The sequence below is a fragment of the Chrysemys picta genome, chromosome 24 (genome assembly GCF_011386835.1).
Source record: "Chrysemys picta bellii isolate R12L10 chromosome 24, ASM1138683v2, whole genome shotgun sequence".
Taxonomy (NCBI): domain Eukaryota; kingdom Metazoa; phylum Chordata; order Testudines; family Emydidae; genus Chrysemys; species Chrysemys picta.
The window spans coordinates 15,867,626-15,879,751 of NC_088814.1; positions in this window are offsets into that span (position 1 = coordinate 15,867,626).

The window sequence follows — 12,126 nt, forward strand, 5'->3', positions numbered from 1 at the left end:
AGAACTCAGATGTGAAATTGCGGAACTATTAATTATGGTTTGTAACTTGTCCTTTAAATCAGCTTCTGTATCCATGACTGGAAGATAGCTAATGTAACGCCAATATTTAAAAAGGGCACTATTGGTGATCCCGGCAATTACGGACCAGTAAGTCTAATGTCAGTACCGGGCAAATTAGTTGAAACAATTGTAAAGAATAAAATTGTCAGACACATAGAAGAACATAAATTGTTGGGCAAAAGTCAACATAGTTTAGGTAAAGGGAAATCGTGTCTTACTAATCTATTAGAGTTCTTTGAAGGGGTCAACAAACATGTGGACAAGGGGGATCCAGTGGACATAGTGTACTTAGATTTGCAGAAAGCATTTGACAAGGTCCCTCACCAAAGGGTCTTATGTAAATTAAGTTGTCATGGGATAAGAGGGAAGATCCTTTCATGGATTGAGAACTGGTTAAAAGACAGGGAACAAAGGGTAGGAATAAATGGTAAATTTTCAGAATGGAGAGGGGTAACTAGTGGTGTTCCCCAAGGGTCAGACCTAGGACCAATGCTATTCAACTTATTCATAAATGATCTGGAGAAAGGGGTAAAAAGTGAGGTGGCAAAGTTTGCAGATGATACTAAAGTGCTCAAGATAGTTAAGACCAAAGCAGACTGTGAAGAACTTCAAAAAGATCTCACAAAACTAAGTGATTGGGCAACAAAATGGCAAATGAAATTTAATGTGGACAACGTAAAGTAATGCACATTGGGAAAAATAACCCCAACTATACATACAATATGATGGGGGCTAATTTAGCTACAACAAATCAGGAAAAAGATCTTGGAGTCATCGTGGATAGTTCTCTGAAGACTTCCACGCAGTGCGCAGCGGCAGTCAAAAAAGCAAACAGGATGTTAGGAATCATTAAAAAGGGGATAGAGAATGAGACGGAGAATATCTTATTGCCCTTATATAAATCCATGGTACACCCACATCTTGAATACTGTGTACAGATGTGGTCTCCTCATCTCAAAAAAGATATACTGGCATTAGAAAAGGTTCAGAGAAGGGCAATTAAAATGATTAGAGGTTTGGAAGGGGTCCCATATGAGGAGAGATTAAAGAGGCTAGGACTTTTCAGCTTGGAAAAGAGGAGACTATGGGGGGATATGATAGAGGTATATGAAATCATGAGTGATGTGGAGAAAGTGAATAAGGAAAAGTTATTTACTTGTTCCCATAATATAAGAACTCCACTAGTAACCTCCCTCCAGCCTGACAGTTCACCTTTCAGTACGACCCGTTGTAGTCTCCCCTTTAACCAGTTCCTCATCCACCTTTCAATTTTCATATTGATCCTCATCTTTTCCAATTTAGCTAATAATTCCCCATGTGGAACCGTATCAAATGCCTTACTGAAATCGAGGTAAATTAGATCCACTGCGTTTCCTTTGTCTAAAAAATCTGTTACCTTCTCAAAGAAGGAGATCAGGTTGGTTTGGCACGATCTACCTTTTGTAAAGCCATGTTGTATTTTGTCCCAATTACCATTGACCTCAATGTCCTTAACTACTTTCTCCTTCAAAACATTTTCTGAGACCTTGCATACTACAGATGTCAAACTAACAGGCCTGTAGTTACCCGGATCACATTTTTTCTCTTTCTTAAAGCTAGGAACTATGTTAGCAATTCTCCAGTCATACGGTACAACCCCTGAGTTTACAGATTCATTAAAAATTCTTGCTAATGGGTTTGCAATTTCGTGTGCCAGTTCTTTTAATATTCTTGGATGAAGATTATCTGGGCCCCCCGATTTAGACCCATTAAACTGCTCGAGTTTGGCTTCTAACTCAGATGTGGTAATATCTACCTCCATATCCTCATTCCCATTTGTCATCCTACCATTATCCCTAAGCTCCTCATTAGCCTCTGAAAGACTGAGGCAAAGTATTTGTTTAGACATTGGGCCATGCCTAGATTATCCTTAACCTCCACTCCATCCTCAGTGTTTAGTGGTCCCACTTCTTCTTTCTTTATTTTCTTCTGATTTATATGGCTATAAAACCTTTTACTATTGGTTTGAATTCCCTTTGCAAGGTCCAACTCTACATGGCTTTCGGCCTTTCTCACTTTGTCCCTACATGTTCTGACCTCAGTAAGGTAGCTTTCCTTGCTGATCACTCCCATCTTCCACTCCTTGTAGGCTTTCTGCTTTTTCTTAATCATCTCTCTGAAATGCTTGCTCATCCAACTTGGTCTACAACTCCTGCCTATGAATTTTCCCCCTTTCTTGGGATGCAGGCTTCTGATAGTTTCTGCAACTTTGACTTGAAGTAATTCCAGGCCTTCTCCGCTTTTAGATCCAAAAGTCCTTCAGTCCAATCCACTTCCCTATCTAATTTCCTTAATTTTTTAAAGTTAGCCCTTTTGAAATCAAAAACCCTAGTCACAGATCTATTTTTGTTTACCCTTCCATTTAGTTTAAACTGAATTAACTCATGATCGCTCAAACCAAGGCTGTCCCCTACAGCCATTTCTTCTAAGAGATCCTCACTACCCACACCAAATCTAAAATGGCATCCCCTCTTGTTGGTTCTTCAACTACTTGGTGAAGGAATCCATCAGCTATCACATCTAGGAAAATCTGAGCCCTATTATATTACTAGCACTTGTCCTCCAGTCTATATCTGGGAAGTTAAAGTCTCCCATGATCACACAATTCCCATTAGTATTTACTTCATTAAAAACATTAAAGAGGTCTCTATCCCTATCCAAATCAGACTCCTGTTGTAACAGACAGCAAACCCCCCAAAGACAGGGATAGAGCCCAGGAATCGAGATGGTGGGGAAATTTCATTGAAACCGTTTCTGTCCGAAAATCCCATTCAAACTAAACCAGTTTCTTTCTTGAAATCATATCAAGTGGCATGAAAATTCTTTGCAAAAATATTTTGTTGCAAAACAAAAGCATCTTCTGTGTCACAAAAAGAACAGGAGTACGTGTTTGTCTCATCGCACACAAAGAGGAGACACTTAGATCTCAAAAATTAGATAAGATGTTTCAGTCTGAGCTAAGTAGTTGCTGATCTTAACAATTGCAACATAATAAAATACAAATAAAATAGACTATTTCAGCCATTCTATTATGTCCTAATCTGATCTGAGTAAACATGATAGGACACCTCATCTTATGCACTGCTCCTAGTGACACTCTCCAATAGATCCCCATCCTCCACCTGTCGGGAGGTAGGTAGGAGCGGATTGTTATCCCTACTTGAAAGAGGGAGAAGCTAAGGCTGAGAAAGGAGAATTGACTTCTCTTAGGTCACACAGCCAGTCCGTGGCAGAGTTGGGAATAGGACCCAAGAGCCCTGATTTTCAAACTAACCATCGGATCTTGAATTTCAGACATTGAATGACCTGAATAAAGTGCTCTCAAGTGAGTTCCAGACCAGCAAGGGTTCATAGTAATTATTCAGCAAGTATTTTAGGAGAACTGGAATGGTAGAGAAAATAATGAACTGCAGAGAAGCAGCAAAATGTGTCGAACATATGACTGGTTATGACTATTTACTTGGTCTTAAAAGAAAACAACAGGGACCTGAGTCTCCTCCCTGTCAATAACGCCCTGCTCAGCCAATCAGGGTAGAGACCGAGGGGCGGGAGGATGAGGGTTCTCACCAGAGAGCCCAAAGGATGGCCCAGGTCACCGCTGGGGATCACTGTCTGAGCACTATTTCAGCCCCACATTTTTCGGTGGACCTCCCACAACGGGAGTTGTAGAGCAACCCCCACGACACACACCCCCCTCCTGGTGGTGGGAGGGGAACAGGAGAACAGACAAAAGAAGTAAGAGATGAAGAGAAAGGAGGGAGGGATGGAGGAAAAGGTAAAAGAAAAAGGACAAACCTTAATGTCCCCAGAGATTCTAAGGGACAAAATCCCAGGTGGGGAATAAAATTTGGCCACTTTAAGCTAGTGTTTTCCATGCCTAAAATTCAGATGGCGCCAGATGCATCAGACTGAACAGGTTCCAAACCTCTCAGAGGCTCTTACCTTCTAAACAGGGACGTCAGTTTTCTAGTGAAATCAGGAAAAAGAAAGGAGAAAACTCAAAAGAGGTTCCTCCTGGTGCTCATATACGTGACCCCTAATACTCTCTCAGACCTCAAAGAGAGATCTCGAGAAGGAAACTTGCTGAAGCAAAGCCACAGGGGTCTCTGAGGTTTCCCTGGCCCTGCGCCCCTGTCCTGCCTGGCTGATGTCAGCATCCCTCTGTGAGGTCACCACCTCCCCTACACCTTTGACCAATAGGCTAAGGTCCTGCAAAAGGCCTTTGTGATGTCACTGCCACACCCACCCCTCCCCTGCAGTGCTAATGTCCTGCCACAGGGCAGACACTTTGGAGGTTTGAGCTACTCCCTGTGGATCACCCCACTCAATGAGTGTTCATTCTAGGAAGCAAGCCGGCTAGACAGTAAAACATCACAAGCTGCTCCCAATGCTACACTCGGTTTCTCAGAAATGAGTAGACTTTATGGGCAGCAGAGACCGTTAGAGCATCTAATCTGACCCCCTGCATATCACAGGCCTCCTGTCTACCACAATAGCTACTTTTGGGGCAAACACATTCCGGAAAGGCATCTAGTCTTTATTAAATGACATCAAGAGATAGAGAATCCACCACTTTCCATGGTAGCTTCTTCCTGTGGTCAATCATCCTCGCTGTTGAATATTTGTGCCTTATTTGTCATAGGAATTTGTCTCTTTTCACCTTCCAGCCATTGGGTCTTGTTCTGCCTTTCTCTGCTCAATTAAAGAGCCCTTTAATACCCAATATTTTCTCTCCATTAAGGCACTTCAACACTTCAGTGAAGTCACCTTTCAATCTTCTTTTGATAAGCTAAACAGGTTGAGCTCTTTCAATAGCTCACTAGAAGGCATTTTTCTCCAGCCCTCAGAACATTTGGTGGCTCTTTGCTGCCCAGCTCCAATTTCTAGGACCATCTTTTTCAAAGGAGGACATCAACACTGGAGGCAGTATTCCAATAGCAGTCTCACTGCTGCTGTGTCACCTCCCTATCCTACTCACGGCTCTGCTCCTTCGTCTAATGATGGCTTTAGCCCTGTTCACCACAGCATCACACTGGGAGCTCATGTTGAGTGGCTTTTCCACTCTGGCCCCTAAATCCATTTCAGAGTCACTGCTTTCCTGGATACACGTCCCCATTCTGGAGGTGTGGCCGGCGTGCCTTGTGGCTACGTATAGGACCTTGCATTGGGCTCTGCTCAAACTTGTTTTCTTTGAATGGGTCCAGCTGGCTGAATGAGCCAGATCGCTCTGTATCACTGCCCTCTCGCCATCAGTAATTACCACTCTGCCTGTATTTTGTCACCCCCGCAATCTTATCCGCAGTGATTGTATGTTCTCTCCCAATTCATTGGTAACAATTATTTTAAAAAATTAGTCCTTGAGAGCTTCTTCAGACCCTTAGTACCCAGGACCTGCTCCCCACATCACAGTGAGAAATGCTGTCCAGCCCTGCTGGTACATAGGGGATAAGCACAGAACAAATGTACCTTTAGGAGCTCTGAACAACATGTGGGGGTCAGCAGATTACAAACGCACGACAGACCTGTAGTGTAGACAGGTCCCAACTGTGTCTCGGTTTCCCACCCTGTAAAATGGGGAGAACAAACAAAACCTTGATTAGCTCCATTTGATAGCTGGGGAAACCGAGGCACGCAGCGGTGCAGAGACTCGCTCATGGTCCCAAAGCCAGGAATAGAAAACAGCAGATCTGATAGCCAGGCCTAACCCTGGTTTTCCTGGCCTTGCTGCTCTAAGTTTAGTCATAGCCTCCATGTCTTTTCCCCCGTGTCCCTTAACCCCACATCACTGCAGAAGAGAGATTTTCTGGTACCCAGCTGGCTCTCCTGCATGTGGACGTCGTTCCAAAAGACGTGCTCTGGCTCAGTCCCATGCTATGGTTGGCTGAAGGAACCACTTGGTCACATTCTAGCCCTGAGTTATACAGGAGGGGCGACTAGATGCACATAATGGTCCTTTCTGACCTGAACCTCTATCAATCGCTACATTTTCTGCTGCTAGGAAGAGAACTCTGGACCTATTTTCTCTCATTCACTTTCAGTCGGAATAATTTCAATCCAGGCCAAAGGATTTCCTCTTCCATTGTGTCTTCAGCACCTTTGCAAGCAACCAGTTACTGTTACCCACAGGTTTCCAGTTTCAACCTGTCCCAGGGTGAGATGGCCAGGAAAGGGGTTGGAGCTCAACTGCACCTGGCCCAGGTGATGCAGCTCCCTAGGGTGAAGGGAATAAGTGTGGGGGTCACGTGACAAGACGCAGCCTGTGACTAGGACCCAGGCCTGCTGAGAGATAGAAGGGCAGCCTGTGCTCAGCCAGGAGAGAGACCCCAAGGGAAGCAGGCATGGGAGGGGCTTGGAGAGTCCTTTAAAGGTCAGGGACAAGCTGGGAAGGGGCCAGGCTGAGCAGTAAGGACAAGGCCCTAGGAGGGAAAGACAGGGGAGTTTAGGAGATGGGGCAGATAGTCCAGTTGGTTTTGGCTCCCAGAATCAGACACCCAGAGGTGAAGGTGATTGTCGGGGCTTCTGTCCTTCTTCCCCGGTGTAGATTTGATAGTGGAGAAGACTGATGCTGTAAGATTCATAGATTCATAGATTCATAGATTATAGGACTGGAAGGGACCTCGAGAGGTCATCGAGTCCAGTCCCCTGCCCGCATGGCAGGACCAAATACTGTCTAGACCATCCCTGATAGACATTTATTTAACCTATTCTTAAATATCTCCAGAGACGGAGATTCCACAACCTCCCTAGGCAATTTGTTCCAGTGTTTAACCACCCTGACAGTTAGGAACTTTTTCCTAATGTCCAACCTAGACCTCCCTTGCTGCAGTTTAAACCCATTGTTTCTGGTTCTATCCTTAGAGGCTAAGGTGAACAAGTTCTCTCCCTCCTCCTTATGACACCCTTTTAGATACCTGAAAACTGCTATCATGGGGGAAGTGAGTTACCCCAAGGTCACCCAGTGAGTTTATATCACAAATGCATAGTCGGAAGTATCCAATAGAAACATGGATTTTCCAGTCTCTTCTTTCTAGGAGTCCCCAGGGCTAAGGTAAAACCCCTGCTGCCCCTCCCCATTCTGCTCACCTCCAAGATGTGCTGGAGTCTGTCTGTGCTGGGGGGTGCTGTCAGCAGGATCGAGAGCTCGTCATCCATGTTCTCTGGGCAGGCCTTGCTCAGAGCCTGCCAGCGGAGGGAGACCAGGGGTCAGGAGCCTGCATTAGCACCGGTGTGCCATTGACCAGGAGCTGGCTGAGGTAAGCGCCGCCTGGCCGGAGCTCGCACCCAGAAACCCTGCCCCAGGTCGGAACCCCCCCATACACCCAAATTCCCTCCCAGACCTCACACCCGGCACCCCAACCCCCTGCCCCAGGTCGGAACCCCCTCCTGTACCCTAATCCCTCCCAGACCCCACACCCCCACCCGCACCCCAATCCCCTACCCCAGCCCTGAGCCCCCTCCCGCACCCAAACTCCCTCCTAGAGTCCGCACCCCAACCCTCTGCCCCAGCCCAGATCCCCCCTGGCACCCCAAACCCCTAATCTCCAGCCCAATCCCAGAGCCCACATCCCCACCGGAGCCCTCACCCCTCCCTGCACTCCAACCCCCAGCCCCAGCCCAGTGAAAGTGAGTGAGGGTGTGAGAGCGAGCGACTGAGGGAGGTGGGCTGGGCTGGAGTGAGTGGGGGTGGGGCCTTGGGGAAGGGCATGAAAGGGGTTGGGTCAAGGGCGTTTGGTTTTGTGCAAGTAGAAAGTTGACAACTCTACTTAAGGACCTTTGAAAAGCAGCCTCCTTAGCACCGCTCCTGATACCAGGGGCCAAGGCGCCCCCGGACATGAGAACCACAATAGGCCAGAGCAAAACGCTGCGTTAGAAATCGGAGCTCAGGCTGCCAAGCGAACGATAGCTGACAGACAGGAGATGCAGGAATTAAGGTTGTGCCTTCAGCCAGCAACTGGTGTTCATCCGTTTGCACCACACACACACCTGTAGGCAGGGCCACTATTTCCTTGTCTGTCTGCCTGTTTAGCGTCTCTCGGTCCTTACTGTGCCCATCACCGTGGTGTCTGAGTGGCAAACCAAGGGTTTGACGTGTGCATATGAAACTGCCTGACTGGAAGGACGTGGTTTGGTGTGGATCAGTGACTGCTGGGGCGATTGGTGGCAGAAGGCTCTGAGGGCCTGGCTCATTCCGACCTGGCTCATTCCAATGGCTTCTACAGCTGAGAGCAGCCCAGTCTCCTGCCTGGGTCCGACGCAAACCAGGAAGTACAGGACCACGGTTAATAAGAGCAGCTCAAAAGATCATTTTCGCTGAGCCCAGCCCTGCACAGATTTCCAGCTTAGGTTTGCATTTTCAGCAAAAGTTCTTGTTGATTATTTTCTCCCAACCCCTTTGTGCCTCCATAATAGCCAGCCACCCCGTCAGTCGCATCCTGGGGCGCTCCAGGGACAGCGTGTGTGCGTGTATGTGTACGTCTGTATATATATGTATGTGTACATGTGCGTATGTATGTGTGTACGTGTATGTGCACATGAGTGTGTGCACATGTGAGTATGCGTGTGTATGTGTGTACATGTACCCCAGTCAGATGTATGCATCTGGATTTCCTTTGAAAGAATTTTCAAATTGAGCTGATCAAGTGCAATGGCAAAGCACCCAATTCCTCTGCCCCCCAACTGCCTTCGCTCCTTTAACGTTCAACCTGCTCCGCTAACACCTCTGACTCCTGAAAGCCCTAACGCTCCAGGGGAGCAGGCCGTGCCCTGCCCTGCCCTGGCTGCCCCGGGTGTTACCTCAGAGGGAATCGCTCCAGATTCCAGTGAGTGGCAGGTCCAGGGAAGAGCCTTATCTGGGGGAGGCTGTACCAGACCCGCCCGACCCAGGCAGGCTCCCAGGTACTCTCTGCTCGGGGCTGATAAGGCTCCTTAGCAGTTTCTCTCCAAACAAATTCCAGTTCAAGACACCTGAGAGCTCCACAGCAGGGCAGCATCCCCAGAGCGCAGCAGGGCGGGGGTTAGGGGGAGCAGTCGGTAGCAGCACCTGCCCCTCGTACGGCAGGAGCGAGAAGTGCCGGCCTCTCTGCACAGAGGAGCAGCGTTCAGCCTGAGCCAGACGTGCTGTGGTGATGGGTAAGAGCGGGCTCGGAGAGCCAGAGGTTCTGTGGGGCAGCGCTGGGCCCTTCTGCTCCGCACTAGGGCCGGGTGGGCGTGTTCAGCTGGGATTGGAACCCACCAGCACTTGTGGGTGTGAATGTGGGGCTGGAACGCAATGTGGGGCGCTCCCACCTTGCCCGGGGGCGACTTGGGGGAAGGGCAGAGAGACACCTGGGCTGAGACCCCAGCTCCAGGGAGACAGTCATCCTGGCCCAGCCGGGTTAAATTGCCCAGCTGTGTGACAGCCCCCCCATCCCCGAGGGGTCCCCCCCACGGTATGTCACAGCAGGGTAATGTGCGTATTGAACGGCAGGGGTTGCCAGAGACTGGCTGGGAGAGGCCTTTGGGGATGGAGGAAGCAGCACTAAGGTACATGCCAACCTCCCTACAGAGGAGGGGCCGTGCCCCACAGGTGTGGGGCAGGGAGCTGGGACACTGCGTGGTGGGTCATTGTCTGGCCCAGGCCCTTCCTAGCCGGAGGCCGAGGCCGAGGCATTTCCTTCAGGTCACCTTCCGCTGCAACTTGGCCACGGGCCCCCATAGCCACTAGCCCAGCCAGGGATCCCAAGTGGGGATTGTCACGGCTGGCTCCTCCCTGCCGCCAGCAGCTCTTCACTGCCAGGGAATTCCTGAAATCCTGTGTGCCCCTCCCCCACCCACCTCCTGGGGCTGTGAGTGCCCCCCCGGACAGCCCCTCCCCCGAGCTCTGAGTGCCCCGGCCAGTCCCTCCCCTCAGCCCCCCCCCCACTTCCTGGGGCTCTGAGTGCCCTCAGCCAGTCCCCCTCCCACACCCCGGGGCTGAGTGACCTTGGCCAACCCCCATCCCTTCAGGAGGAACTCCCAGTACCCACCCAGCCCCCACACCTCAGGGTTCCCCTCCCTGCGGCTCTGTGGCCATACCCCCATCAGGGCCGGCTTTAGGCCAATTCAACCAATTCCCCTGAATCGGGCCCCGGGCCCAAGCCCCGGTACGGTGTACCGGCAAGAGCCGGTGCGCTGTACCAGGGTGGCCCGGCTTCCCCAAGGGGCAATTTAAAGGACCTAGGGCTCCCAGCAGGGGCCGGAGCCCCAGGCCCTTTAAATTGCTACCAGACCCCCACTGCTGGAGCCCTGGGGTAGGGCTGCGGGGCTCTGGGGGCTATTTAAAAAGTCCGGGGCTCCCGCTGCCTCTACCGCCCCGGCCCTTTAAATAGCCACTGGAGCCCCGCTGCTTCCCCAGGGCTCCAGCGGCTATTTAAAGGGCCGGGGCCGTAGAAGCAGGGGAGCCCTGGGCCCTTTAAATAGCCCCCAGAGCCCTGGGATAGCGGGGGACTCGGGGGCTATTTAAAGGGCCAGGGCTCCAGCTGCCTCTGCTGCACCCCGTCCCCGCACCAGCCCCGCACCCCCTGCCCTGCCCGCAGCCAGCCCCGTCTCCAGCCAGCCCTGCACCCCCTGCCCACAGCCAGCCTCTGCCGCACCCCCTGCCCTGTCTCCAGGCAACCCCTGCCGCACCCCCCTGCGGCCCTGCCCAAAGCCAGCCAGCCCCACACACCCCTGTCTCCAGCCAGCCCCGCACCCCTTGCCCGGCCTGCAGCCAGACCCTACCTCCAGTGAGCCCCTGCCCTGCCTCCAGCCAGCCCCATGTCCACTGGTGCCCTGCAGTTCCCAGGGCAGTAACCCTGCACACCTGCTTCAATGAGGGGGGCAGGGAGCAGCTGGCACCCACACATGTGCACACCACTAGGGTGACCAGACAGCAAGTGTGAAAAATCGGGACGGGGGTGGGGGATAATAGGATCCTATAAGAAAAAGACCCAAAAATCAGGACTGTCCCTATAAAATCAGGACATCTGGTCACCCTAGCACACCCCCAGGGAGTGGCGGGGACCCACACACGTGAAACGGAGCTCATTAATAACCGATTAACAGCATATATGATGCAATGTACATAATATATAATTTTATTATTTATATAGTTATAGAAAGTAAATAATACATGGAAGAAATGAAAGGCTTTTTTTTCCATTATTTTTTTGTTAGTCATCCCCGCCGGGGCCCCGCCAAAAATGTTCGAATTGGGCCCCGCCCTTCCTAAAGCCGGCCCTGGTGCCGCCCCTCTCCGGAGCGGCCGCCCCAAGCACCTGCTCCCCAGAGCTCTCCTCCTCGCGCCCCCCTGCCCCAGCTTACCTGCTGCTGCCTCCCGCCTGCCCCTGCTTTTTTTCAGACTTCCCGGGAAGATCTGATTGGTGGGAAGCAGGGGAGGGGGAGGAGCAGGCGGGCGGAGCGTTCAGGGGAGGGGAGGAGGGGGAAGACAGCTGCGGGGCCGGACGGCGTGGTAAGGCTGCAGGGGATGGGGGAGCCGGGAAGGGGCTTTGGCTGCCGAGCGGTGCTTGGCCGCCGCTTTTCTGTCCATAAATAGCCGACCGGGGGGAAATCCCGGGCATTTTTAGATTTTTTAAAATTCCCCCCGGACGGCTATTTATAGACCGAAAAGCCGGACATGTCCGGGGAAATCCAGACATATGGTAGCCCTAGGTGCTGTGGATATGCAAACCATGGTGTGGTGCAGGCAGAGGAAGTGACAGTTCTGCCCAGGTGTGAATTCTTGGATTGTCACTCTGATGATGCAGCTAAGGCCTTGGTCACAGGAGGCCTCCTTGGGTTAGGGGTTATCTCCCTAAGGAAGGGATTTCAAACCAGCTGCTCGGTCTGCCTATGACCCACAGGAGACAGTGCCCAGACTCACGCCACACAGGGAGACGCTACTCCTTTGGTTCAGTCCATGCTAGTAAAAAGCAGCCAGGTGGGGAGATGTCTCCCTCCCACACACACTTTCTCTGGACCAATGAGCCCAAGATTCCTTCCCTAGTCGGGGCTTCACCTTTGAGACTCTGT